This window comes from Ambystoma mexicanum, chromosome 3q, assembly GCF_040938575.1.
Source record: "Ambystoma mexicanum isolate Mex_15411 chromosome 3q, UKY_AmexF1_1, whole genome shotgun sequence".
Classification (NCBI taxonomy): domain Eukaryota; kingdom Metazoa; phylum Chordata; class Amphibia; order Caudata; family Ambystomatidae; genus Ambystoma; species Ambystoma mexicanum.
The window spans coordinates 331,993,379-332,019,675 of record NC_090926.1 but is presented as its reverse complement, the minus strand read 5'-3'; the positions used below and the strand labels follow the sequence as shown (position 1 = coordinate 332,019,675).

Sequence of the window (26,297 nt, the reverse complement as noted above, 5' to 3'; positions counted from 1 at the left end):
GGGCGACGACCCAATGCCACTGGTCCTGTGCCTCCTTGGACAGGGCTGGGGATCTGGTACCGCCCTGCTTCCTGATGTAGAACATGGTGGTGGTGTTGTCGGTGAAGATCCTCACCACCTTGCCCTTGAGGGATGCAAGAAAAGACCTGAGGGCCCAAAACACTGCACGGAGTTCCAGGACGTTGATATGGAGGGACCTCTCCGCCGGCAGCCAAAGACCCCTCGCGTGCAGGTTTTCGGTGTGCGCTCCCTACCCTTCCAGGGAGGCATCCGTGGTCACTGTCTTCTGGTGGCCCGGGGTCTGGAAGTCCATGCCTGCCGTCAGATGCGCGCGGGTGCCCCACCACTGGATCGCTCGTCGGAAACTCTCGTCGAGTGTGATCCTGTCCTCAAAGCCGCCCGTCGTCTGGATCCAGCAAGCGTCCTGGAACTCCTGCAACGGGCGCATCCGAAGCCTGCACAGGCGGATGATGGACCTCACCCTGGCCGCGTCCGCAATGCTGCACCTTGCCCAAGATGGCCCTCGTCCTTTCCTCCGACGGAGAGGCCAGAAGCGACACTGTGTCGAGCCTCGCTCCCAGAAACAGTGCGTCTTGCGCAGGCACAAGGTGGGACTTGGCGTAGTTTATGGAGAATCCCAGGTCCGTGAGTAGTTGGACGGTCCTTGCCGTGTGCTCTGCGGCGCGCTCCTTCGTCTTCGCTCAGATGAGCCAGTCGTCCAGCTAGGGGTAGACGTGGATCCCCTCTCGGCGCAGCTGCGCCGCCACCGGTGCGAGGCACTTGGTGAACACCCTGGGTGCCGACCTCAATCCGAAGGGAAGGGCTCTGAACTGGTAGTGACGCCCTTGGACCACGAACCTGAGAAACTTTCGGTGTCCCTTTAGGATGGGGATATGGAAGTAGGCATCCTCCAAATCCAACGACGACAGGAAATTGCCCTCCTCCAGTTGACCCAGGACGTGTTGGAGGGAGACCATCCGGAACTTCTGTGCCTTGATGAATTTGTTCAGTCGTCGTAGGTCCAGGATGGGACGCCATCCTCCCGTCTTCTTCTTCACGAGGAAGTATCTTTGGGACATGCTCATGAATATTCCCCGTCAGGCTGGGAATCCTCGGTAAAAAAAAAAATCAATATCAGTTTCGTTTCTGATCTGTCTTTCGTAGTAGTAACCAATCACTGATCTCTGCGTCATACTGACCACAGCCAATGACTGCCATCTCCCTAAGCCCCCCCTCTGGCAGCCATCTTCAGATTTGGTAGCACGTGAAGTGGCAGTATGACCAAGTGAAGAGCCGCAGAGGGGTAGGCGGGAGGGTTTGCATGTGAATCCATGCCAGACCCATGCTGGAGAACAACAGTTACAGTTAAGTAACTTGTTCCTTCTCCAGCATGGGGCCTGGCATAGATTCACATGCTCATGAATAAAAGAATACGTAGCAGTACACACATGCACAACCACGGGAGGTGGCAACAGGCTCAACATTAAGCAATACAACAACTCAACATTAAGCATCTCTTACCTTCTCACCAGGCTCACCTTAGGCGAACAGGTTGCGCAGCACTGCTTGGCCGACCCTGGACTCCTCCCTGGACTCCCGGTTGACGCAGTAGAATTTCGTGAAGGTGTGCGTCGACTTCCACGTAGCAGCCCTGCAGATGTCCAGCAGGGGCACAACAGATAGGAACGCCGTGGTAGCTGCGATCGCTCTGGTGGAATGGGCTCTCGGACGGCCGGGCAGCGGTCGGTATGCCAACCGATGACAGTACATGATACAGCCGGAGAGCCATCTGGAAGTGGAAGCCTTTGAGAGAGCCTTCCCCTGATTGACAGGTCCAAAGTTCACAAAAAGTTGTGACGTCTTCCGAAAACTCTTCGTACGGTCCACGTAGAACTTCAGTGCTCTAGCCACATCCAGCGAGTGCAAAGTCCTTTCAGCCGGCGACGAAGGCGACAGGAAGAAAACAGGCAACACCAAGGGTTCGTCGAGGTGGAAGTCCGACGGCACCTTGGGCATGAAGGAGGGGTGCGTCCTGAGCACTACCCTCGTGTCGTGAAAAGTCAAGTACGGGGGCTTGCAGGAAAGAGCCTGGATCTCTCCCACTCGTCGTGCGGAGGTGATGGCCACAAGAAACACTGTTTTCCATGACAAGAACTTCAACGGAGCTGAGTGCAGAGGCTCGAACGGAGGTCCCATGAGCTTGGTCAGCACCACGTTGAGCTCCCACGCCGGGGCCTGAGCCTTCACCGGCGGGAACGATCTGAACAGTCCCTTCATGAATTCTTTCACCAGACAAGACCACAAAGACGTCCGTCCCGTGGTTCTGGTGTATCGGGAGATCGCGGCAAGATGAATCTTGATGGAAGCGTGCGCCAGTCCAGCCTTGGCCAGCGTCAGTAGGTACGGCAGTACTTGAGGAGCCGTAATCCAATGAGGGTTAATCTTCTGTGCATGGCACCAGACAGAGAACCTCTTCCATTTGTGTCCGTAGCATTTAAGAGTTGAGGACGCCCAGGGCTTTGCAAGAACCTCTCTGCAGTCGGCCGGTATGTCGTAACCTCCAAACTCCAACGCTGCAGGAGCCAGGCCTGCAAGTTCAGCGACTTCGGGTCGTGATTGAGGATGGCGCCTCCTTCCCTGGAGAGAAGATCCGCGTCCACTGGCAGCTTGATTGACGGGGATGCTGACAAGTCCAGAAGGTCCGGGAACCATATCTCCCTCGGCCACGCAGGTGCGACGAGGATCATCCTGCACCGTGACCTCTTGAGCTGGTTGATGAGCCGGATCAGCAACGGCAATGGAGGGAACGCGTATAGAAACAGGCCCTCCCAGGGGAACGAGAAAGCATCGCCCATGCTCCTCGGCTGGGGAAACCTGCTGGCGAACCTCTGGCACTTGGAGTTCGTCGCCGTCGCGAACAGATCGATCTGGGGAGTGCCCCACTGTCGGAAGAGGCGGTCCACTAGATCCTGTCGTAGTTCCCACTCGTGGCACGAGCGCAGCTCTCTGCTGAGCGAGTCGGCGATGGTGTTTTTTATTCCTGCCAGATGAAACGGCACCAGAAACATCCCTTGGGCGACGGCCCAATGCCACAGATCCTGCGCCTCCTTGGACAGGGCTGGGGATCCGGTACCGCCCTGCTTCCTGATGTAGAACATGGTGGTGTTGTCGGTGAAGATCCTCACCACCTTGCCCTTGAGGGATGGAAGAAAGGACCTGAGGGCCCAAAACACTGCCCGGAGCTCCAGGACGCTGATATGGAGGGACTTCTCCGTCGGAAGCCAAAGGCCTCTCGCGTGCAGATTTTCGGTGTGCGCTCCCCACCCTTCCAGGGAGGCATCCGTGGTCACTGTCTTCTGGTGGCCCGGGGTCTGGAAGTCCATGCCCGCCGTCCGATGCACGCGGGTGCCCCACCACCGGATCGCTTGTCGGAAGCGCTCGTCGAGTGTGATCCTGTCCTCGAAGCTGCCCGTCGTCTGAATCCAGCGAGCGTCCAGGAACTCCTGTAACGGTCGCATCCGAAGCTTGCACAGGCGGATGAGATAAATGCAAGAAGACATCATTCCGAGGAGGGATTTGATGGACCTCACCCTGGCCTCGTCCGCAACCAGCATCTTGCCCAAGATGGCCCTCGTCCTTTCCTCCGACTGGAGAGGCCAGAAGCGCCACTGTGTCGAGTTTCGCTCCCAGAAACAGTGCGTCTGGCGCAGGCACAAGGTGGGACTTGGCGTAGTTTATGGAGAATCCCAGGTCCGTGAATAGTTGGACGGTCCTCGCCGTGTGCTCCGCGGCGCGTTCCCTTGTCTTTGCTCGGATGAGCCAGTCGTCCAGGTAGGGGTAGACGTGGATCCCCTCCAGGCGCAGCCACCGGTACGAGGCACTTGGTGAACACCCTGGGTGTAGACCTCAATCCGAAGGGAAGGGCTCTGAACTGGTAGTGACGCCCTTGGACCACGAATCTGAGAAACTTTCGGTGTCCCTTTAGGATGGGGATATGGAAGTAAGCATCCTCCTAATCCAACGACGACAGGAAAACGCCCTCCTCCAGCTGACCCAGGACGTGCTGGAGGGTGACCATCCGGAACTTCTGTGCCTTGATGAATTTGTTCAGTCGTCATAGGTCCAGGATGGGACGCCATCCTCCCGTCTTCTTCTTCACGAGGAAGTATCTTGAGTAAACTCCGGAGCCCCGAAGCCTCTTTGGGACGAGCTCGATGGCACCTTTCTTGAGCATCGCCTTTACCTCCAAGAGAAGTTGAGGGACGTGATGTTCCTTCCTGGCCACGGGGGGGGGGGGGGTGGAGACGCGCGGGCACTTCTTTAGAAACTCGAGCGCGTGACCCTGGGCCAGGGCGTCCAGCACCCAGCGGTCGGTGGAGATGGACTCCCACACGCTGATGAAGTTCGCCAGCCGGCCTCCCACCGGGGTGCTTCGGTGGGGGCCCGAACCCACGGCCGGTTCAGTCCTGCTTCGACGAGGCTTTGCCGCCTTGTCCTCCCTGGCGACGACGGCGGGGTCCGCCCGACTTGCCTCGTCCCCTGTAGGCGTCCTGTGACGACGAACGGGCCGCTTGACAATAGGTGGAAAATCCGCCGCCGGAACCTTTGGAGGCACCCTGCTTGCCTCCGGCGCTCCGAAAGGGCGGCCGTCGTTGCTGGAGAACACCAAGAGCCCGGGCCGTCTCCGTGTCCGTCTTCATGGCTTGTAGGGAATCGTCCACTGTTTTCCCAAACAGGTTGCTCCCGTCGAACGGCATGTCCAAGACTCTGGTCTGCACGTCCTGCCCGAAGTCCGTTGCCTTGAGCCATCCACGCCGTCTAAGGCACACGCCGTTGCCCAACTGGCGAAACCCAGTGTCAGCGATGTCAGTCGCTATCGTAATGGCGTGGTCTGATGCCACTTCTCCTTCCTGCAAGATCTCTAGGGCCTCCGCCCTCTTGTCGTCTGGTAGGAAGTCCAGCAGGGGGGCGATTTTGTACTACAACTCCCTGTCGTAGCGGGCTACGATAGCCAAGGCGTTGGCAGCCTTAATCGTCGTCGCTGCCGATGAGATGACTCTGCGTCCCATCGTGTCCAATTTCTTTCCCTCGCCGTCCGGCGGGGAGGTTGACGTAGAGGCCGAAGCCCCCCCCGCTTTCTTCCTGGCTGCCGCGGAGACGACCGAGTCTAGGGTCGGCTGTGCCCGAAGGCACAAGGGGGCCGCGTCCGGGACCCGGTACTACTTCTCGTGCCGATCCCTTCTCGCAGGCGTTGTGGATGGGTTCTTGAGGAGGACGAGACCCTCATCCCAGATATCGTCCAGTAGAGGTACAGCGAGGACCGTCTTCCTCTTGGTCTCGCGCCGTTGATAAAGGAAACCTTCCTTCTTCTCTTCCGGGCAGAGCTGGAAAAGCTCAGATGCCCTGGCGATCATGGCATGAAACGATCCAATCTCGTCGGGCGGGGAAGCCCGGGGAGGTGACGGGAGATCCTCGTCGTAAACCTCGTTGTTTGTACCCGTCGCGGCCGTGTCCATCCCCGTATCATCCCCACGGGTCGTGGACAGGGAGGAGGGCTGAGCAGGGCGCGATGGTTGAAAAGGAGGTGGAGGATGAAACCACCTTCTCTTAGGAGGAGGGCTCCCAGAAGGGCCTGGCTACGGGTCCCCCGTCGGGAGCGGTTCTTCCGTTGGTGGTAACGGCAATCTCGTCCTTATCTCCGAGCATAAGGACTGTATAGCCAACAAAATGGCTGCCGGATTGTCTTGCGGCACTGGTTGAGGGGATTCCGACGGGCGGTCAGGAGCCTCGTCGGCACCCTCGACGTTATCGTCGTCTCAGACGTCGGAGCCCCTCACGACGGGCTGGTCTTCCACGCCAACGCTGTGGCTTAAGACTTCGATCAGCTCCTCTTCAGAGGTTGAGGCCGAATCCACGACGACCCCCTGGCCCCCCTTTTTCTTCTCCGTAGGAGGTTTCACGGGGGTCCTGTCGATGGGCATGAAAGAGGACTCCCTCCACGGTGGCAGGGAGACTCTGGGCCCCGAGGTCGCCTCCACTGGTGTAGCCTCCACAGGCTGAGCCAGGGCCGCCGCGACTGTCTCGATAGAGGCCTTGGCAGGGTGGATCAAGGCTTTCACCACCTTAGGTGCGCTCACCGCCATCTCCTTGGGGGGAGGGTCACCGCCTTGCTCCCCCTCTGATGGGGCCTTCGAGCTCGACCGGGGTCTCTCCAGGAGCTTCGCCGGGTGCTCAGCCTTCCTCTTACCCGAGCCAGAGCGTTGGCTCGTGGTTGATGGCGCCGGGGAGGATGCGCCCTGCCTGGCACCCGTAGAGCCTGACCGTTCGGCGCTCCCGGTGCCAGCGGACTCGCGGTGCTTGGCCTTCTGTTGGGCCCCCGTCGCCGGGGCGCCCTCAAAGGTCTTAGAAGCCCGCTCGGACTTCTTTGTCTCGCCTGACGGCCTCTTCCCTTCCAGCCAGTTGACGAGACGCAGATGGCGGTCCTTCATGGTCCGCTCCGACATATTGCCGCAAAACGCACAGTCCTTCTCCACGTGCGTCTTGTCCTCATGCAGGCAGTAGAGACAAAGGGAGTGTTCGTCCTCCTTAAAGACATTCTGAAGCTGGCATCCAGGGCAGACCCTGAACAGCTTTCCGGGCGTCGAGCTTGCCTTCTCCTGGGCCATGTCCGAGATGGGCCTGAGAAACTTCTGGAATCCTCCAAAAGCGTGGCTCGACGAAATCTTCACCCTTGAGGGGCGTAGAAGAATCCGACACGGGTCCCCGTTGATCGGATAAAGAAACGGTGGAGCTTGAGGCTCTTTTGACCGAAAGAGAGAAAATTTTCCTATGAAAAACACGAAACAAGCACTAAAGCTCAAGAGCAATAGCACGAGGATCCCAACACTTGAACGTGCGGTAAAAATCTGAAGATGGCTGCCAGAGGCGGGGCTTAGGGAGATGGCAGTCATTGGCTGTGGTCAGTATGACGCAGCGATCAGTGATTGGTTACTACTACAAAAGACAGACCAGAAACGAAACTGATACTGATTTTTCTTTACCGAGGATTCCCAGCCTGACGACGGGGAATATTCATGAGCATGTGAATCCATGCCAGACCCCATGCTGGAGAAAGTAGTCCTCATCCACCTAGCCGATGTTATCGTGGACATCCACCCGCATATCCTAGTCACCCTGTGTGGACTGCATGTTCTCCTGAAAAGATCCCTGTGAAGTCTCCCCGGGTGGCAGGGCTGGGGCCAGGAGAGAAGGCGTTGACACTGGGGGAGTATAGGAGGCTGCTCAATAGGCCTGGACTGAGTGGGCAGCTTACTCATGAAGTCTACAAAGATTGACATTATGCCCGTAGTGTCCTCAAACTGACTGGGTCCAGGGGGCAGCAGACAAGATGGATCTTGGCAGCTCTGGTGTGACCTTAAGGGTCACAGGAGATGCTTCCACCAAACAATCCACTCCAAGGGTGTCCACAGGTTCCCCACGGCGCTTCTTGTGGAGGACAGAAGACAAAGGTGAGGAGGACTACTCATAACGAAAGGTTCGTTTGTCTTGAGCTGAAAGCTCTTTGTGCCGTTTGTGGTTGTGTTTCTGGGCAAAAATGTGATCTTTGCTTTTTCAGCAGCTGTTTAGGCGTGTTCACCTCAGCGCGGTTTTTGTGCACGCCTTTGCCGAAGTGTCTGCGTGATCGCCTTGTGGTAGGCACGTAGGCAGCACAACAGTGGACGCGGTCAGCATTAAGTCGGTGGGCTTGGAGGCATCAACAGACAGCGTGCACCCCCCTGTTGACGGACCAGTCGAGGGACAGCTACGGGGTATGTGTTCATGGGAAGTGTGTGCGTGTTCCCCGGCATCACCAGAAGCCTTCCACATATCAGAACGCTGAGATAGCCTTTCGAGGCTGAGGACAGGCGTGCAGCGTTAAGCAAGATTGTATGTAGAAACCCTGTGGGAGACTGCACCAGCCTTGTCCTCTTGGCAATAGGTAACCTAACCTTTGGTATAAGCCTGTACTACACAAGTTGGTAGTGAGACTGAGCAGCAAGGCTTATTTCAAGAGGGGCCAATGTGCGCTGTAGGGTTGTAACAAAGTTTCACAGTGACAGGTATTCAAATAACATATACACAAGGTTCCTTGATTTGAATAATTATTTATTAATTTAACAGTTTTAAAATAAGACTTCTTTAGAAGGGAGCAATATGCAACACTTAAATACACTTAAAAATATATACTTCAATTCAATTAAATAAGCAGATACCCTTTTGGGATGGCACACAGACACTTCCTACACCCTGAGATGACTTCAACAGTACTGTGCACATTGATATATCACTTTTCATACTTAAAAGGTAATACTGAGGTTATTCCAAAAAGGAAAGGATTAGGGAAGCAAACAATGGTTAACACGTTTCTCAAACAGGTAAGCACTTTAGAATCCCCCAATGCAACCCTTTTATATTAACCCTTTTCCAGCTATACAAATAAGGTATTTATGACTTAGAGGGACAGTTGAACACAAAGTCAGAGGGTAAGAAGAGTCTGCAGGGAGCCAGGACATCCAATGTCAATTGAGCAAAGTCTAGGGGAGCTGGGGCACTTCTTGAAGATAGGCAAAGGTCTTGCACAATGTTAAAGAGAGTTTTGTTGCAACAAGAAACCACTGTTGGACCACAAGCTGGGAGGCTTGCGAAGGGCAAAGCTGCAAGCAACTCTGCAAAGGGCAGCAAAAGCAAGTCTCCAGTGAGAGAAAACAAGCTACACATAACAAGTACCCCTAGTTACAGTACCTTGAGTCTGAAGAAAAAGTTTCCAGCTGGCTTCTGTTCCTGTTGTAATCCTGCAGATCCTGTTGTTCCTGGGCCTCAGACGTGGGGACAAAAGGGAGGACGTCTGGGGACTCCTGCACTACGGTTTGAAGGTCGGCGGCAGCAATGGCACAATTCAGATCAGCAGCACTTTGCGGTTTCAACTACTCACAAATAGCACCACTGCGGTTGTTGGACACCTTGTGGACTTTCCTTGCTTCTGGGGTCCAGCACCCTGTTGAGGTGGGGCAGGCTTGATTAGTCCTGCTTCAAGGGAGTCCAGTGGATCTTCCAGGAGCTCGGGTCTAGCTTAAAGGCGATGCACTCGAATCTGGTGTTCCTGTCCCCTGGCACTCTGTTCCTACAGCAGCAATGAAGTACAGCCAGCAGACAGAGGGGTTCCTGTCAAGTTCGTCTTGGGGCTGATTGGTCCCAACATCCCAAGGGGAGAAGTCTTCTTTTCCGGGCTTCTCTAGTCGATTAGAAATTCAGAGCTTCAGCACTGCAGCAGGGCTTCACTGGGCAAACCAACGGTCCAGGAGGGTGCAGCAAGCTTCTCTTCCAGTTTTCTTCTTCAGTTCCTTCGTCATGTGGTCAACTCTTCCTTCCTTGCAAAAGACCTTGCCTTTTAAGCAAGTCTCCCCAGTTTAGCTGTCACTCACACAGCAGGGTGGCCGTCCTCCAAGGATAGCCAGCCGGCCAATCACCTGTGGGTGGATTCCTGTAACCAAGGAGACTAAGCACAGGGAGTTTCGGGCACCTCCCTTGCTTCCTGCCCCTGCCAGACATGCTGGTGCCAGAGGCGGGCTTCACCAGTGAATCCCAAAGACAAAACTAACAAAGGGGCCAAACCTGGTTTGACATGCAGAGTAAATATCAAGAAGGATCTTTCCAACAAGAAATGGTGAATAAAGAAGACAAGGGCCATTTTGAGAAAATGGGCACCTATGGGTGCAATACTGCAGCTGCGAATGCAGACTGCGGTAAAAAACGCACAATGGTAGGAAAAAGTAGACCACTGCCACCAGCCATTAATTGTAGAAAGGGTAACATACAATTGTTACATGAGAAGGTAGACAAATCGGTAGTGTCCTCGAGTTTCGAATCAGAGTCTTGGCTGTCTTGGCCTTCGTGGCTCGGCTCAAAAATACCAGCTGCTTTTTCCGACTCCGCCGACATGGCATATGCCGCCCACTGCTTGGTCCGGTGCTCCTTTAGGGTCTTGGGCCTAAAGAGCTTGCACGCTGCTCAACGGGATTTGAGGCACATGGGAGGCAGTGGTTGCAAACTGTCGACCGATGGGAATTTTCTGTTGCACTTGGGACAGAATTTAAAAGAGGTGCGCTCCATAGTGGAAGGCGGACACAGAGGCAGCAAGACAAAAGTAGTAGGGGCAGGAGAAGGGGGTATACATTCTTTAACAAAGTAGGATCAGTTCCCCCAACTCTCCCTACAGGTTAGGCCGAAACCTGGTGTAGGCCAAAGCCCGCCTGAACAGAACGTCTGTTTCTGAATCCGGGATCAGCCGTTGAGATGTTCAAAGGAAACAGCTGTCGAATTAGTGCGTCGAAACGCAAACGACAGGAGGAGGTTTGGATGAGTTTTAACTCACAAAGTAGCTAAAGCTACGGATAAACAATTTGCCACGATGGCAGAAAAAAAGAATCTGAGGGACTTCGACATGCGAGGGATTATGGGTACAGGGTATGCCACACAGATACAGTATTAGAGTCACACCCTGTCAATGTCCCTTTTTGAACATCGAAAACTTCATGTGCAATACTCTGCAACTTCCACTAGATCTTGGTCTATGCAAAGCAGGTGATTCTAAGCAGATCCACAAGCCTCAGAAATATGACATGCATTACTCACCGTTATAGCATTTCTGATGATTGTATCTGCTTAGATTCACATGCTGTGCATATAGTTTGACATCTAGTGGTAAATGCAGAGTATTGCATCTTTTTTTCGAAGATCAAAAGGGGACGTCGACATGGGCGTGACTAACACTATCCCTAAGTGACGTGCAGTGTACCCAAAATCTCTCGCGCGTCGAGGTCCCTCTGATTGTTTTTTCAGCCCACCTAGTTGGTCGCCTTATGCGGAGCTTACAAGAGTTAATATTGCTTACTGCTAGATGTCAGTCTATATGCACAGCATGCGATTCTAAGCAGATTCACAAGCATTATATGGGATACAATACTCACCGTAATCGTATTTCTGACACTTGTATCTGCTTAGATTGACATGCTGTACATAGGCCGACATCTAGTGGAAGTTGCGGAGTATTACAGTTTGTTTTTCGAAACTCGAAAAGGAGCGAACTAGGGCGTGCCAGTAATAGTATCCCTAGTGTGACGTCCACTGTACCCATGATCCCTCACGCGTGTAGGACCCTCAGATTGTATTTCTTCTGACATGAGGTAGCATGAGGAGTAGCGCGAGTACAGAGTATCCAAGCAGATAGAAGGCGCATGGATGCTTGTAGTCTTATCTTTCTATCTCTCAGAGGGGAGGAAGGGCGGGCGCATGTGAATCTAAGCAGATGCAAGCATCAGAAATACGATTACGGTGCGCAATGTATCCCTTCTGAGGCTTGTGGAATCTGCTTAGATCACATGATGTGCATAGATTAGCGAGCAGTGTTAGAAGGAGGTGGGATGTGAGAAGGGTAATGAGTGAACAAATGGTGTCAAGGGCTACATTTGCAATGAAAGCCAGAGTGGGTCCAGTACCTCTTGTAGAATGGGCTCTTGGCGTAAAAGGCAGTGGGCCTCATTACGAGGTTGGAGGTAAGTAACTGTCCTTACCGGCATGGAGCAATTACTGTGTCCGTGTAGTAAACAGCCGCTAAAAGCGGGCCATTACGAGTTCACAGGCACAAGCTTTGCGCCTTGCCGGTAAAGTCCCAAAAATGGCCCATAACAGCATCAAGGAATACGCCGATAGCACTACTGCCATCGATGGATCCGGCGTAGCGGTGACCGCTAATAGCGGTGACTGTAATTAAACGGAACCGGAAGTAGCGTCATCGCACGGGGACGAGCACGGCGGCCATCTTTAAAAACACAATCCATTGCCATCCTCAGCACCCAGCCCTGCATCAGCACATCAGCAGCACCAAATTCACCTAACACACCATCAGAATGCCCAAGGCCCTGGAGAAAGATGCTGTGCGCCAGCGCAAGGTCCTTTTCTCAGTGGAGGAGCTAAATATGCTCGCCGACACACTTGCTGCAAATGCGGAGGTCGTGTTTGTACAAGACATGCGGCGTGCCGCCCAGATAAGAAAGAAGGAGATCTGGGAGGAGGTGGCACGCAAAGTCAGTGCGGTGGGTACCACCCCCCACACTGCAAAGGATGTGCGCAAGTGCTGGGATGACTTGCGCTTCCGTGTCAGAAGCATTCTTGCAGCAAATCGGAGCCAGGGCATGGGAACAGGTGGCGGAGGAGGCTCCCGATCAAGATGACACACTGGGAGGAGACATATGCAAGCACAATTGGCATAGAGACAATTGAGGGAGTGGGGGAAATGCAGCGTGGAGAGCAGTCATCGGCTGATGGAGGCGAGTGTCCACACAAACCACTGTAATGCAAAGCAGGACGATGTCCCCCAAATGTGACAGTGAAATGAGCCAATGCATGAGGCATCACACACACACACACGTTCACAACCCTGCCTATAGGCTGTCCAGAGCACCATCACATCCCCATTCATGGAGCAACTCATACATGTGTCACCCAGATGTGTGCCTGCATGACCCACCTATATGGCAAGCAACCTGTATGTCACAACTCAAAGTCCAAATAGCCTCAAATGAAAAGAACTGCAACAATACCAATATATGCATGCTACACGTAGAACCATCACCGATGCTGTCCCTCTCTTGGTCCCCCACAGGCTCACAATCTGACAGTGAGGACCAGGACTCCGCGGCGCAGGCCACACCACCAATGAAGAAGGCCAGGGGCATGGAAGGAGGCAACAGGCCCACCAAATCAAGGGGCTCTGGCAAACCAGGACTGCCGCGGAAGCCCAAAGCCACTCAGGATGCTACGTCACCAAGGCGTGAAAGGGGCATTGACACCACGATAGCACCCACACCTGCCGCTACCACCACACAGGAGCCACGGCACCCCTGTCAGATGAAGAAGGACAATGCCAAACACCATAGGACAGGGCACACGCAGCCCGCAGCTGTCACCCCACGCCCCACATCCAATGCCAGCAGCCATGAGCTGTCTGGTGGTAAGTCATTGCCAGGGAGATGGAGCCCCAGGGAGAGCTCACCTGATGGCAGACCCATGCCGCACACTGCGTCAACATCCACCGTTGGCAGCTGTGAGGCAGTTCCTCAGCCGCATCGTGGATGCCATGGAGAGCAAGCCTCCCGCACAGGGATTGGAGCAACCAGGCACCTCCTCCTCCGACAGCTCCAGGCAGACCAGCCCCCTGCGCAGGTCCACGTGGACCTTGCGGCGACCAGACATGCAGCCACCCAATGCTGGTAGAGAACATGGGAAGTAGGGCAGCCTGTTATTGTTGACTCTTGCGGACTAATGCTGCACCGAAGTTCACACCATGTGTGGGACCGAGTTGTGGGGGGGAGAAGGTGTTTGGGGGAGTTGTGAGGGGAGGGGGGATAGAGTGCTTGGGGTGGAGGGTTTAGGCACTTTCTATTCACTTTATGGTTAATACACCTGTTGTGTATCACATGACTGGACATTGGTTATTGTGTATGTGTGCTTTATTGGTGAACAGTGCACAGTGTCCATGTACCCCCAACACCCAGTGCCCTGAGCCCCACATCCATTGCACCCTTCGCATCCATGTTTATTAGAAATATTGGTCTATCAGATTCTGGCGCACAGCACGTCCCTCCTGTGCATGCCCACCTGCCTGACGTGCAACCCCATCTTCTTCCTCCCCCTCAGCCTCATCAGGCAGTTGCAGTTCAATGTCAGGGGGCAGAGGCACGTTCCGTCTGATGCACATGTTGTGCAGCATGACACATGCCATGATTATCTTGGCCACCTTCTCATGCCCGTACAGGAGTGCCCCACCCGACCTGCTGGGCAGCGAAACCGTGCCTTCATAAGGCCAAAGGTCTGCTCGATCACCACACGGGTACGGGTATGTGCACGATTGTAGTCCTCTTCGTGCCTGTTCTGCGGGTTCCGGACAGGGGTAAGGAGCCACCTCTTCAAGGGATAGCCAGCATCACCTGCATGGGTGCAACATTGGTTATGTGCAAGTGATTTCATCAACTGGAACCTGTACCTATCACACACAAGCCTGCAGTAATTTGTTGCTCACATCCACATATCCCTGCATGAATGGAGATATTCAAAGTAACCACAATGTGTGAAGTCACATGGTCCACAGGTGTGCGTAGCATCGTCTAGTTGATGCAGGGTGTCCTATTCCTTGCTAGTATTCATGCACTGTGGTTGCCTACGGCAGTTGTTGCCATGATCTAGGTGAAGTGTAGTTAATCGTATGCTTTGATCCTGTCACCATTGGAACCAGACTCAATGATCTGCCATTCCACGCTTGATGTCCTCATGCTAGCACGCTGCTGGTGGTGTGCCAGTGACATTCTGTAGATTGCCTTCATGTGATTCCTTTGTACGCACTCATCGATGCATGTCCGGTGTGATGCTGTTCAGCAGTCATTTGCATTGGGCATACTGACAGCATGTTGCTGCATTGTGTTGCAGAGGGTACCGTCTGATGATGTGCAGTGTACATGTCGATGGATATGGTATGGTTGCAGTACTGGCATGTTGTCATTGTTGTGCAGCTAATGTCTTGCATATTGTTTCAGGTGTCAGGTTCAGTCTGGGGTGCTTTGGGGCACAGTGTCTTACAGTATGGGCATTGTTCAGTCTCTCAAATACCACCACCCAGGTGAAGTATGCATCTCCCGCCACCCCATCTCACCCAGGTGAAGTATGCATCTCCCCCCATCACACTGCCATGTGCTTGCCATGCGACCCACCAAGTAGCCAAGAACGTTGTCCGGCATGTCGCTCCATGTAGCGTGGAGTTCCGCAGGACCATTGAATCATGGGTTGATCCGGGAAATCGGGCACAACAATGTGTGATTATCTTGTTTGAGTCACATACCATTTCCACGTTGATGGAGTGGTATAGCTTACGGTTGCGGTACACAACCTCCATGGCATGTGGGACCACTAATTCCACATGGGTGCAGTCGAGGGCACCAATGCAATTTGGGATGCCTGCCAGTGCATGGAAGCCAATTTTGGTGTTGGAGATCTCCTGGGCAGTCCGTGGTAGGGATATGTGGTCGCTTGTGCGCTTCAGGAGGGCATCGAGCACTTGGTTCAGTGCGTGAGAATAATGGTTGTGATATGCCATGCATCTGCCCTACCGTGTGCTGGTAGGTGCCTGTGGCCAGGAAGTGGAACACAGACACCACCTTCAGTAGAGGGGGGGATGGCGATACGGATGTCTATGAGGCTGGCAATGTCGTGTATCATGTCCACAATGGTGGTGATGGTGTCCCGGTCCAGGGTGTGATCTGCTCAGGGGTTAGGTCTGGCTCTGACGCGAGGGATTGGAGGCTGCCTGCGTGGTACAACTGCCTGCACTGGTGGGGCATGCTGTGCCCGTCTCACCCTCCTCCTCCTGCATCTCCTCTGTGCTGCCTGTTGTTGCCGGTGTAGCAATGGAAGCATGTCCTCCAGCCCCAGTATTGCTACTAGTATTGGAATCATTTTGGTGTGGGAAGGGGTGTGGTGTGCTCCTTTTGTGCTGGCCCAGTCCCCATTGCCTCCCCCTGTGCTGATTGTGTGCACCTGTGGCAGTTCAGAACACTGCACATGGCAGTTTACGGGTGGTTACGTATGTCGGTATCCACTTTTAGTGCCTTCATGCCGGTAATTGCATGTCCGCCTGACTTGTGATCTCCACCTGTTTATGGCATGCCGTTATTGCCGCCATGAAGAGTCGTGTGCCCGCGCCCATGCCGCTATTAGAGGCACCGTTATTTACGGTGCCGCTAATAGCGGGATGGCAGGTCGGAATAGCCCGGAGCGGTAAGCAATGCCGGTAATCGTTACCGGCATCGTTTTTCCCTTACCTCCAACCTTGTAATGAAGCCCAGTGTCTTTTCTGAAAGGGAGTAACACACCTTTAGAGACGTGATCTCCTTCTCTGCCTGTAGCTACAGAGGCGAACAGTTGATCTGTCTTTCTTAGCGGTCTGGTCTTGTCTATGTAGTAGAGGACCGCTCTTCTCACATCTAGTGTGTGGAGTTTCACCTCAGCAGAGCTCTTGGGTACTTGGAAAAAGGCCGGTAGCTCAATGGACTGGTTAACTTGGAATTCTGAAATAAACGTAGGTGAAAACCTAGGGTGAGTTCATAGAACCAGTTTATCCTTATGGACAGTAAAGAAAGGATCCTGCACTGACAGAGCTTGAATTTCACTGACCCTTCTTATGGATGTGATGGCTACTAAGAAGGCAGTCTTATAGGTCAGGTGTTTGAGACTAGCTTTATGCATGGGTTCAAATGGGGGGGCCCATGAGTTTAGCCAACACCACATTAAGGTCCCATCCTGGTGGTGGGTTAGAAATTGGAGGGTGGAGTCTCTTTACCCTTTCCATGAAGGCTTTAACCACTGGTACTTTCCACCACGATACCTTGTTATGGGAGGTGGTGTATGCTGACAGACCTGCCAGTTGTACCTTTAGTGAATTAAATACAAACCCTGCGCCCAGCAGGTGGAGCATGTAGGTGACAATAGTGGAATGAGTGGAATCAACTGGGTTGATTTGCTTATTCTGGCACCAGATAACAAATCTTTTCCATTTGTCAAAATAACAGTGCCTAGTGTTGGGCTCCCTAGATTCCTTTAGGATGCCATGCACCTCTGTGGTAAGTTGAGGTGTCCAAACTATGACTTCAGGAGCCATGCTGCCAAGTTCATTGAGCTGGGTTGAGGATGCACTGTTTGACCTTGGTGCTGGGATAGTAGGTTGTACCAGCACGTGAGTCTGATTAGTTTGCACGTTGCTAGCCTGCGCAGGTGTGGGAACCACGGTTGTCTCGCCCACATGGGAGCAACTAGGATGATCGTCATCGATTCCCTGTGCATCTTGTTGACCACCTTCCTCATCAGAGGAGTTGATGGAAAAGCGCAAGCAAACATCCCTGACCAGTTCGTCCACAGGGCGTTCTCCTTGGCGCCTGGCTGGGGAAACCTGGATGCGAAGTCTGGGCATTGTCTGTTTTTGCTTGTGGCGAATAGGTCTATAGTGGGGAAACCCCACTGTGAGAAGATGTCTTCTACGACTTCTCTGTGTAGAGATCACTCGTGTTCTCTTGTGAGAGGATCTCTGCTTAAGGCGTCTGCTAGAGAATTGAGATCCCCTGGAACATGTTGAGATGACAGGTAAATGTTCCGTCTGAGTGCCCATATCCAAATTTTTTGGGCAATCTTGGACATATTTGGCGAACGAGTCCCTCCCTGCTTGTTTAGGTAGAACATCGCTGTTGTGCTGTCTGTTAAGATCTGCACTGACAGGTTTAACAGGTGGGGCTCGAACGCTGGAGGCGCTCTGAATACTGCCAAAAGCTCTAGCAGGCTGATGTGATTCTGAGCCAGTGTGTGACACCAGAGACCCTGAGCTGTGTGGTGAAGGAGGTGTGCTCCCCACCCTGACAGGGGCGCGTCTGTTGTGACTACGGCCTATATTTCTGGATCATAAAAGGGTTTCCCATTTGAAAGATTCTATCTTGTCCACCAGCGAAGACTCTGTACTAGTGTTGGCGAAACGACCACTAGATCGTCCCACTGACCACTTGCCTGAGACCACTGTTTCGCCAACCATTCCTGCATGGGTCGCAGGCGTGCATGGGGAACCAGGTAAATGCATCATGCCATCGTGCCTAGCAAACGCATCGCTTTGCGCACCCTTATCTGGTGACCGGACAGAGAAATTTTCAGTAACAGATTCCAAATTCTTTCCTCTGATGGAAAGGCCAACCCCTCTTTGGTGTCTAGGACAGCTCCTAGGAACTGTTTGGAGGTGCTTGGCACCAGGCTTGATTGTTTTCTCGATTGAAAAGCCCAATTGGAAGAGGAGGTTGATTGTTCTTTGAATGTTGGTCTGCAAATTAAGGGGGTTTCCCCCGTGATGAGCCAGTCGTCCAGGTAAGGGTACACTGGGATTGCCTCCCTGCATAGGTGTGCCGCCACCACCACTGCCAGTACCTTGGTGAATACCCTTGGAGCAGAGGCTATACCAAAGGGCAGCACCTTGAACTGGTAGTGCTGGCTGTCTACCTTGAAATGCAAGAATTTTCTGTGCGCTGGGAACATGGAAATATGAAAATAAGCATCTTTCATATCCAATGTTGCCATGTAATCTCCTCTTTTTAGTAGGGGGATTACTTCCTGGAGTGCAGGCATGCAGAATTTGTGTGGCTTGACATACTTGTTTGCAGGGCGCAAGTCTAATACTGGGCGTATCGTTGGATCTTTTTTTGGCACAAGGAAGTAGGTTGAATAAATACCCTTGTTGACCTGGTTGCCCAGGACGAGTTCTATTGCATACTTTGCAAGAACTACTACGATCTCCTCGAGGAGGATTCTTTGGTGCTCCGGGGAGTGGATCTTCTGTCTTGGAGGGTGGTTTCTGGGGCGTTCCAGTAGCTCTATACAGTATCCCGCAGACACGGTGGACAGCATCCATCTGTCCGAGGCGATTCCCTTCCCATGCGTGGGTGAAGATGGAAATGCGCCCTCCTACTGGGGATGCATGGAAGGGACCCGGAGCGGAACGTCACTGCTGTTTATTGGGAGGCATAGCACCTCTACCTGGGCTGCCTCCCCCCCTATCGCGACCCCTCTTTTGATCTCTGGAGAAACCTTAGGTAGCCTGTTGGTTGCTGCCCCACGAGGTTCCTTGACCCTGATGGTAATTGGACCCTCTTTGGGAGTTTTGGCCGCGAAAGCAACGAAAATTGTTATTTCCCCTCTGACCTGGGGGCTTGTCAGTTGGCCGAGGGACTTTATGGTTTTGTATTCGTCCTTGGCCGTTTTCAGTGCTTCTTCCACTGCTTTCCCAAATAGGACGTTTGGTTCTATTGGCATGTCTATGAGGGTGGCTTGGGTCTCGGGCTTAAACCCCCGATTGTCGTAGCCAAGCATGGCGTTTAATCACTGTGCCCCTCTGCTATTAGTCTCCCTGTATTATCTGCTGCATCGAAGTTTGCTTTAAGAATGCATCCAGACACTGATCTACCGTCTGATGCAATTTGAGCCAACTGGCTCTTTAGAGGCTCGGGTGCAGAGGCAGTGAGGGCAGCTACCTGTTCCCATTGGTGGCAGTTGTAGCTTGCTAACAGAGTAGTGGTGTTGGCAATGCGTGCTTGGTATGCTGACGTGGAGGCCACCTTCCTCCCCAGAGAATATATTCTCTTGCTCTTTGGGCGTGCTTCAGAAGAAGCTCGTGGTGTTCCCGCCCTTTTTCTGGTGGTTGTTACCACCAATGAGTCGAGTTTTAACTGACCCCGTATATATAATTGATCAGAGGGAGCGGCTTTAAACAATTTTTCGACTCGTGGATTGACTGCCCGAGTAAGATTAGGGGTTACCAGAGAAGGATCGATTCTGCGTTGGATCGATTTTAAAATGGGGACAGTTTGGACAACGGATTTCCTGTCCCCTAGAATTTCTTCTGCAAAATCTCTCTTCTAGGACACCCTGTGTGTCAATTTGGAAATGGGCTGCTGCTTTAGATAATACCTCATTTAGTAAAGGTTGATTGTCAACCGGTGAGTCATTCACTGGGGTATCCTTGGGAATAGGGTAGTCAAGACTATAGGTCTCTGCCTAGTCTTCCTCATCCTGGTCCTCATCGTCCCCATAGTAATCTACCCTTGTCTGTTCTTCCAGCATTTGTATATCTGACTCCTCACCATATAGTTGGTAAGGCTGATTTATAGAAGGATCGGAATACAGACCGTGAGCTGGCGTCTCAGAACGGGGCCTCTTAGCAGGAGGTTGAGGGTCATTGGATCCTGAAGGAGCAGAGGTAGCTGGAGTGTTGGTGTAGCTCTGGAAATAATGAGGGTCCTTCTCATAGATAAATGACATTCTTCTCATTACCCTATCAATGTCTACCGAACTCCAATTTTTTGAACTAGGGATGACTACAGGATCTTCACCCTCTTCCTACATGCCCAAATCCTGAGCAGTGGGAGGAACAGTCTTTGGCTTGGTGACAGGGTTAGGGACCTTGGTTTTTCCTAAAGATTTAGGGTCTTTTTGTTTTCCCTTTTGAACCTGGTGTTCTGAGGTTCGTTTGTTGTTTTTCCCCCTTCCCATGACTAGAGGAATGTTTTCCTGGCCCTTTAGGGTTTTCTTAATTTTTCGATGCCTGGCGTCGAGATTCGGAGATGGTATCACGAGATTCGGGAGTCTTGGAAGATGGGCGTTGAAGCTCGGAAGCAGACGTCAAACGTGCTACAGAAGTAGATGTCTACCTTGAAGCGCAAGAATCTTCTGTGCGCTGGGAACATGGAAATATGAAAACAGGCATCTTTCATGTCCAATGTTGCCATCTAATCCCCTTTTTTAGGAGGGGGATTACCTCTTGGAGAGTAGTCATGCGAAACATTTGGGGCTTGACATACTTGTTTGCAGGGCTTAAGTCTAAGACTGGGCGCATTGTTAGATCTTTTTTTGGCACAAGGAAGTAAGTTGAATAAATACCCTTGTTTACCTGTTTGCCCAGGACGAGTTCTATTGCGTCCTTTTCTAGAAGATTGACGATCTCCTCGAGGAGGATCTTCTGGTGGTCCAAGGAATGTAGTTTTTGTCGTGGGGGGTGGTTTCGGGGACGCTCAAGCAGTTCTATGCAGTATCCTGCAGACACTGTGGACAGCACCCATCTGTCTGATGTAATCCCTTCCCAAGCTTGGGTGAAGTTGGTAATGCGTCCCCCTACTGGAGATGCGTGGGAAGGGACCCTGATCTCAGCGTCACTGTTTTGCGGGAGGCGTGACATCTCTGCTGGGGCTGCCTCTTCCCTTACCACGGCCCCCCTTGTTTCCCCTGTTATAACTTTGGGTAGACTGCTGGTTGTTACCCCATGATGTACACTGCCCCTGAGAATAGTTGGAGCCTCTTTGTGAATTTTGGCCGCATGGGCGACGAAAATTGCCATTCCCTCTTTGATCGGGGGGCTTGTTGGTCAACTGTCCCAGGGATTTCAGAGTCTCATACTCGTCTTTGGCATTTTTTAATGCGTCCTCTACCGCCTTGCCAAACAGTAGATTAGGCTCCACCCACATGTCGATTAAGGATGCTTGTGTCTCGGGTTTAAACCCTGACTGTCTTAACCAAGCATGCCTCTTAATGACAGTGCTCTCTGCTATTAGCCTGCCGGCGTTATCCGCGGCACCAAAGGTTGCCTTAAGGATGCAACCGGACACGGCTCTCCCCTCCGACGCAACCTGTGCCAACTGGCCCTTTAAAGGTTCCATTGCGGAGTCTAAGTGCAGCAACTTGCTTCCACACTGGTGGCAGTTGTAACTAGCCATCAGAGTGGTGGAGTTGGCAATCCTTGCCTGGTAGGCGGAAGTGGAGGCTACCTTCCTTCCCAAACCGTAGATCTTCTTGCTCTCTTTGTCGGGGGGAGCCTCAGACGAAGATAGGGGCGTTCCCGCCCTCTTCCGGGTATTAGTTACTACCAGGGAGTCCGGTTTCAGTTGCCCCTTTATGTAAAGTGGGTCTGATTGGGCTGCCCTGAACAGTTTTTCGATTCTGGGGTTTACCGCCCTGGTGAAGTTAGGATTGATAAGGGAAGGATCAATTCTTTGTATCGAATTGAGAATAGGGATGGCCTGAGCAATGGCTCTCTTTTCCCCTACAAGTTCCTCGGCAAAGATCCTCTCCTCCTGTGCTCCCTGGTGTCTATGCGGAAGTGTTCAGCCGCTCTAGACTAAACCTCATTTAGGAGAAGTTGGTTGTCGACTGGAGAGTCGGTAACCTGAGGTTCTTTGCCTATCGCGGAGTCTACTCTGTAGACTTCTGGGTCATCTTCCTCTTGGTCCTCGTCATCCCTATAGTAGTCCACCCCAGTTTGGTCGTCCAAAGGTACCAATTCTGGATCCTCATCTTGTAGTGGATCCTGACTATACTGAGTGCATGGCTGTACGTAGAAAGGGTTAGAAGACCGACCTTGCGTTGGTGCCTCAACTCGAGTTTTCTTACCAGGGGGTAGCGGGTCCCTAGAGCCTGAGGGAGTAGCCCCGTCAGGGGTACAGGAGAGGAAGTGATCTGGGTTCTTGACATAGAAGTCCGCTAGGGATGACATTCTAGACATATAACTGTCTATATCCTCACTGGACCATTCTTTGGAGCTGGGGATTACCCTTTCCTGGGAGTGTTTCCCTGCTATGACCTGACTGGACCTATGGGCTTGTGCAAGGGTCTTGGTTAGCTGTTTATCAGAAGACCTAGCACTGTCTTGATGTACCAGAGGAGTAGAAGAAGTCTGAGAAGGTTTCTTCTGCTGTTTTCCCCCCTCCCCATGAGTGGAAGAGTGCTTCCCTGGTGTTTTCACTTTCTCAGGGGTTTTCAACGTCTGGCGTCGAGATTCAGGTGTAGTGTCCCCTTCCTTAGAGTGAGGACATTGGGAAACGGGAACCGCTGTCGAGCGGTCTGCTGACGCCGACTCCTGGAATGCGGCCTGGGGATGGAGGTCGGCCTCGTCTTCCAACGATCGTACCTCCATTACTTTGGAGAGTGAGGCACTCTTGGCAACAGTGGATGGTTGCCTGGTGTCATGCGGCGATCTTGATCGAGAACGCCCAGAGGACACCGATTCGGTGGACCGTTCTTTGCGTGCCTCTTTCCGAGAACTCGACACGCGCGTCGAGTCTCAGTTGGACTTCGAGTGTTTAGTGGAAGTGGTGTGGGTAGCGCTCGCGTCGCCGGGTGTGCTCCCCATAGCTGCCCTGCCGGACAACCTTCCGAGGTCGGGGACTTGCTCTTGGCTATCTTTCGACGCCACATTGCCCTCGCTGTCCGATAGTACGGCGTCGCTGCCATCAGTGAAGGTGCCCTCCGCTTCCATGGCCTCTCGTTGTCTGGCGTGGTGGGCCCAACGTTTGGTCGAACGGTCCTTTAGAGTCTTAGCCTTGAACCGGCTACATGCTGTGCAGTTCACCTCGGGGTGGTCCCTTGGCAAGCAGAGGTTACAGGTGGCGTGTGTCAACCCACGGGTACTTGCGGTTGCACTTGGGGCAAAATGGGAAAGGGGTACCCTCCATACGCACCCTGTGGCAGCAGGCTAGTGTGTGTAGGAATATATATATAAATATATGAGTGTAGAGTATGTACCACCCCCCACTCTCCCTACTTGTAGGGCCGAGGCCAGAGGCCTTCTGAGGCCCAAAGTCCGTCGTGCAGCTCTCGACGGTTGTTTTCTGCTCCGGACCAGCGTCGAGCTTCGGTAACTCGACATGGGGATGGAAGAAACGAGGAAATAATATACTATTTGCAAAATTATGGCTAAAAGCCAGGGAACTCTGCGGAATGCTTCCGACCAGTATGGCGGAAAAAAACAATCTGAGGGTCCTAGACGCGTGAGTGATCATGGGTACAGTGGACGTCACACTAGGGATAGTTTTACTGGCACGCCCTGTGTCGACGGCCATTTTCGAGTTTCGAACAACAAATTCATACTCTGCAGCTTCCACTAGATGTCGGCCTATGCACAGCATGTGATCTAAGCAGATTCCACAAGCCTCAGAAATATATAAATATAAATAATCATGCCTGTGAAGGCCAGGGCCTCACTTCCTGCTTCTAGTCTGTCACCATGTTGCAACTCACAAGCTCTCAACTCTTCTCCGGAACCAGTCTGTCTAAGTCTCTAATTGAGGCATACATTATTTGGTCCTTGAACCTAGGTTCTGGAATGATTGGCCACCTTTCAAATCGAGGAAATTCCTAGTAGCTAAGATGCATTTTCTCATACATTTCTACTGGTCATTTTTTAGTTTTCCAACATCCAGCTGTTTTCAGATTTAGCAAGGAAGATTGAATGTGTGCTGTAAAGATCGGTTTCTAAAGACAATCATGGCAATACACATGCTTAAACCGCTTGCTTGAAATCAACAGTGAAGAGTAAGGTATCTGCTCTTCGGTAAATATCTGGGTAAAACTGAAAGGTTGAGTAATGTGCGTTGTGTACAGTGAGTTGAGGTAGTGCTTGCTGCGACTTGCTCTGTAACTTGGTTAAAATCTCTTGTACTGCCTTTTTTCCTGTGTACCCAGCAGAAACAGTTGAGAAATACAGGACTCCGAGAATCACAGCAAGTATAATTGGATCCCATTCAAATTGAAAGTCAGACCAGTCTTGCTGAAACACCTCAAAATTCACACAGCTACAACAAAACAAAAACAGAGACCATCACACAATCTACTAGAACTCCTCAATGAAGATGCAGATGATCCTCTGCATAACCAGATGCACACAAACATATGAAACGATCCACACACTGCCGAAAAAAGCAAACTACAAACATTACAATGTAACAGCGAAGGCAGAAGAGAAGGAGGCATCATCTGGTACACAAACTACATTATCTCTAAATGTTTACCTTCAGACAGACCGAAGACTGCAAATCCCTCCTGGTCAACCTCACCTACTTATCTCCAGAGCATTCACCTACAACCAATTTTCCCAGTTAGGTGCACGTCTGCACACTTTAGATTAAATATGGTTGTGCATGTTTCTAAATTCACAGCGCAGGGCACAGCATGTGTTCACCATTCATTCAGCTACTTGCTGTGCACAGTCAATCAGATGCCATGCACATCATCTTTGAAAATGATAAGCTGTAGCAGTGAGTGACTCTACATGCGCTGCTACAGCCTATCAACATTTAGGGTGAGGCAGCCAGAGTGCGGCAGCGTGGGCTATCTTCATCTGATTTGTGTGGGCAGCAGTGAAGTGGTCTTTTCAGGGGCAGGCAGACTGACGGATGGTTCCTAGTGTGCGAAGCAATGACAGGTCCGTTGACATTGACATAATATACGTGGGTGATTTGGGTGGCTACGAAAAGTCAGTCTGACGTTTCCTTTTGGCAGAGAAATGAGAAGTGAAGCAAACCATATTGTGGGTATATATATATATATATATATATATATATATATATATATATATATATATATATATATATATTTACATGGCCACAGTAGTGGCCATGTAGTTATGGTTAAGTTGCTGTTTCCATAGGAAGAGCACTTTTTGGGCGGCTTATAACTTCGCTCTCCCTGGACGGATCCTCACCAAACTTTGCAAAAAAAGTAGTTGGGTCACTCTGAATTTCTTTGCAAAGTTTGGTGAGGATTCGTCCAGGGGGGGAAAAGATATAAGGGGGGTCCCAAAACTTTTTTTTTTTTCCCCATAGACTGAATGGGAAAAAACTTTGCGCACGGCTACTGCCCGAACTGCTGGACGGATTTCCACCAAATTTGCGGCAGGAGCGGCGGCCTGGTCCCAAAAGCGTGCTTTTGTAAATTTGGTGTAAATCTGTCCAGTAGTTTTAAAAAAAAAAAAAAAATATATATATATATATATATATATATATACATACATATATACATACATATATATTATGTTTCCCAATGCTATCCAGTGGAAAAACACAGCCACAACCTGCAAAAGGAGGGGTTGAAGGGGTTGAGTTAGCACACAAATGGCATTAGGCAATTCTTTGCAGTTTGCTCCCTAACTTCCAAGTTCAACCCTACGAAGAGTGGAGCCTTGTGCTCAACAGCACAGTTGTGCATAAAAACCCACTATCATGCAGGTGAAACAAAAAGCGGGCCTTCTTGGAGGGGCTGTGGCAAGTCAGGAAGGGGCTTGAGGCGATGAATAATTGGTTCCCACTATTCAAGTAGGCCCTGCCCTTGGCGGTAAAGCAGTGTTCAAATGGCGCGAATAGCTAGGGAGCGCAGGCTAAGCCAGCCAGGTTTGAATACCTTTAAGGGATACTGGTGCGTAAAAAAGGGATCCGTTGTGCCAGGGGGCCACTGGTAAGTGATGCAAGTACTCACTGACCCTCGGCACAGTCCAGACTAAATTTTGCTGCTTTTGTGAAGGTCGCTAGTAGGTTCGAGTCCTGCAGTTTTGCGACAATTCGGCTCTCGGCGGCTGCTGTGGAGAACGATCGTCCCCGACAGGACAGTTGCCTTTTCTCATCTTCCCAAGGAGGAATGAAGAAAATTCCGGTGCAGCAGGCTTCAGGGCACAGGAGAGCAGAACAGCAAGGGAACGATCGCGACCGTCACCACCAGGTAGTGATGCAGGGATTGTGGATGCAGGCAGAGTTACGCACTCTCCTAATTCGGGACCCAGAGGAACTAGGTCTGAAATTTGCCAGGCGACTGCACAGGACCACTAACAAGCGATGTCCTCTCGGGTTTACAATCCAGACGGTGGC

General features: G+C 52.0%; 1 protein-coding gene across 1 annotated transcript in view; it reads right to left on the bottom strand.

The window, feature by feature from the left end:
• CLINT1 (clathrin interactor 1) overlaps positions 1–26,297 on the bottom strand; it is a 780,718-nt gene that overhangs the window by 32,859 nt on the left and 721,562 nt on the right. The gene's annotated exons all lie outside the window — the stretch shown is intronic.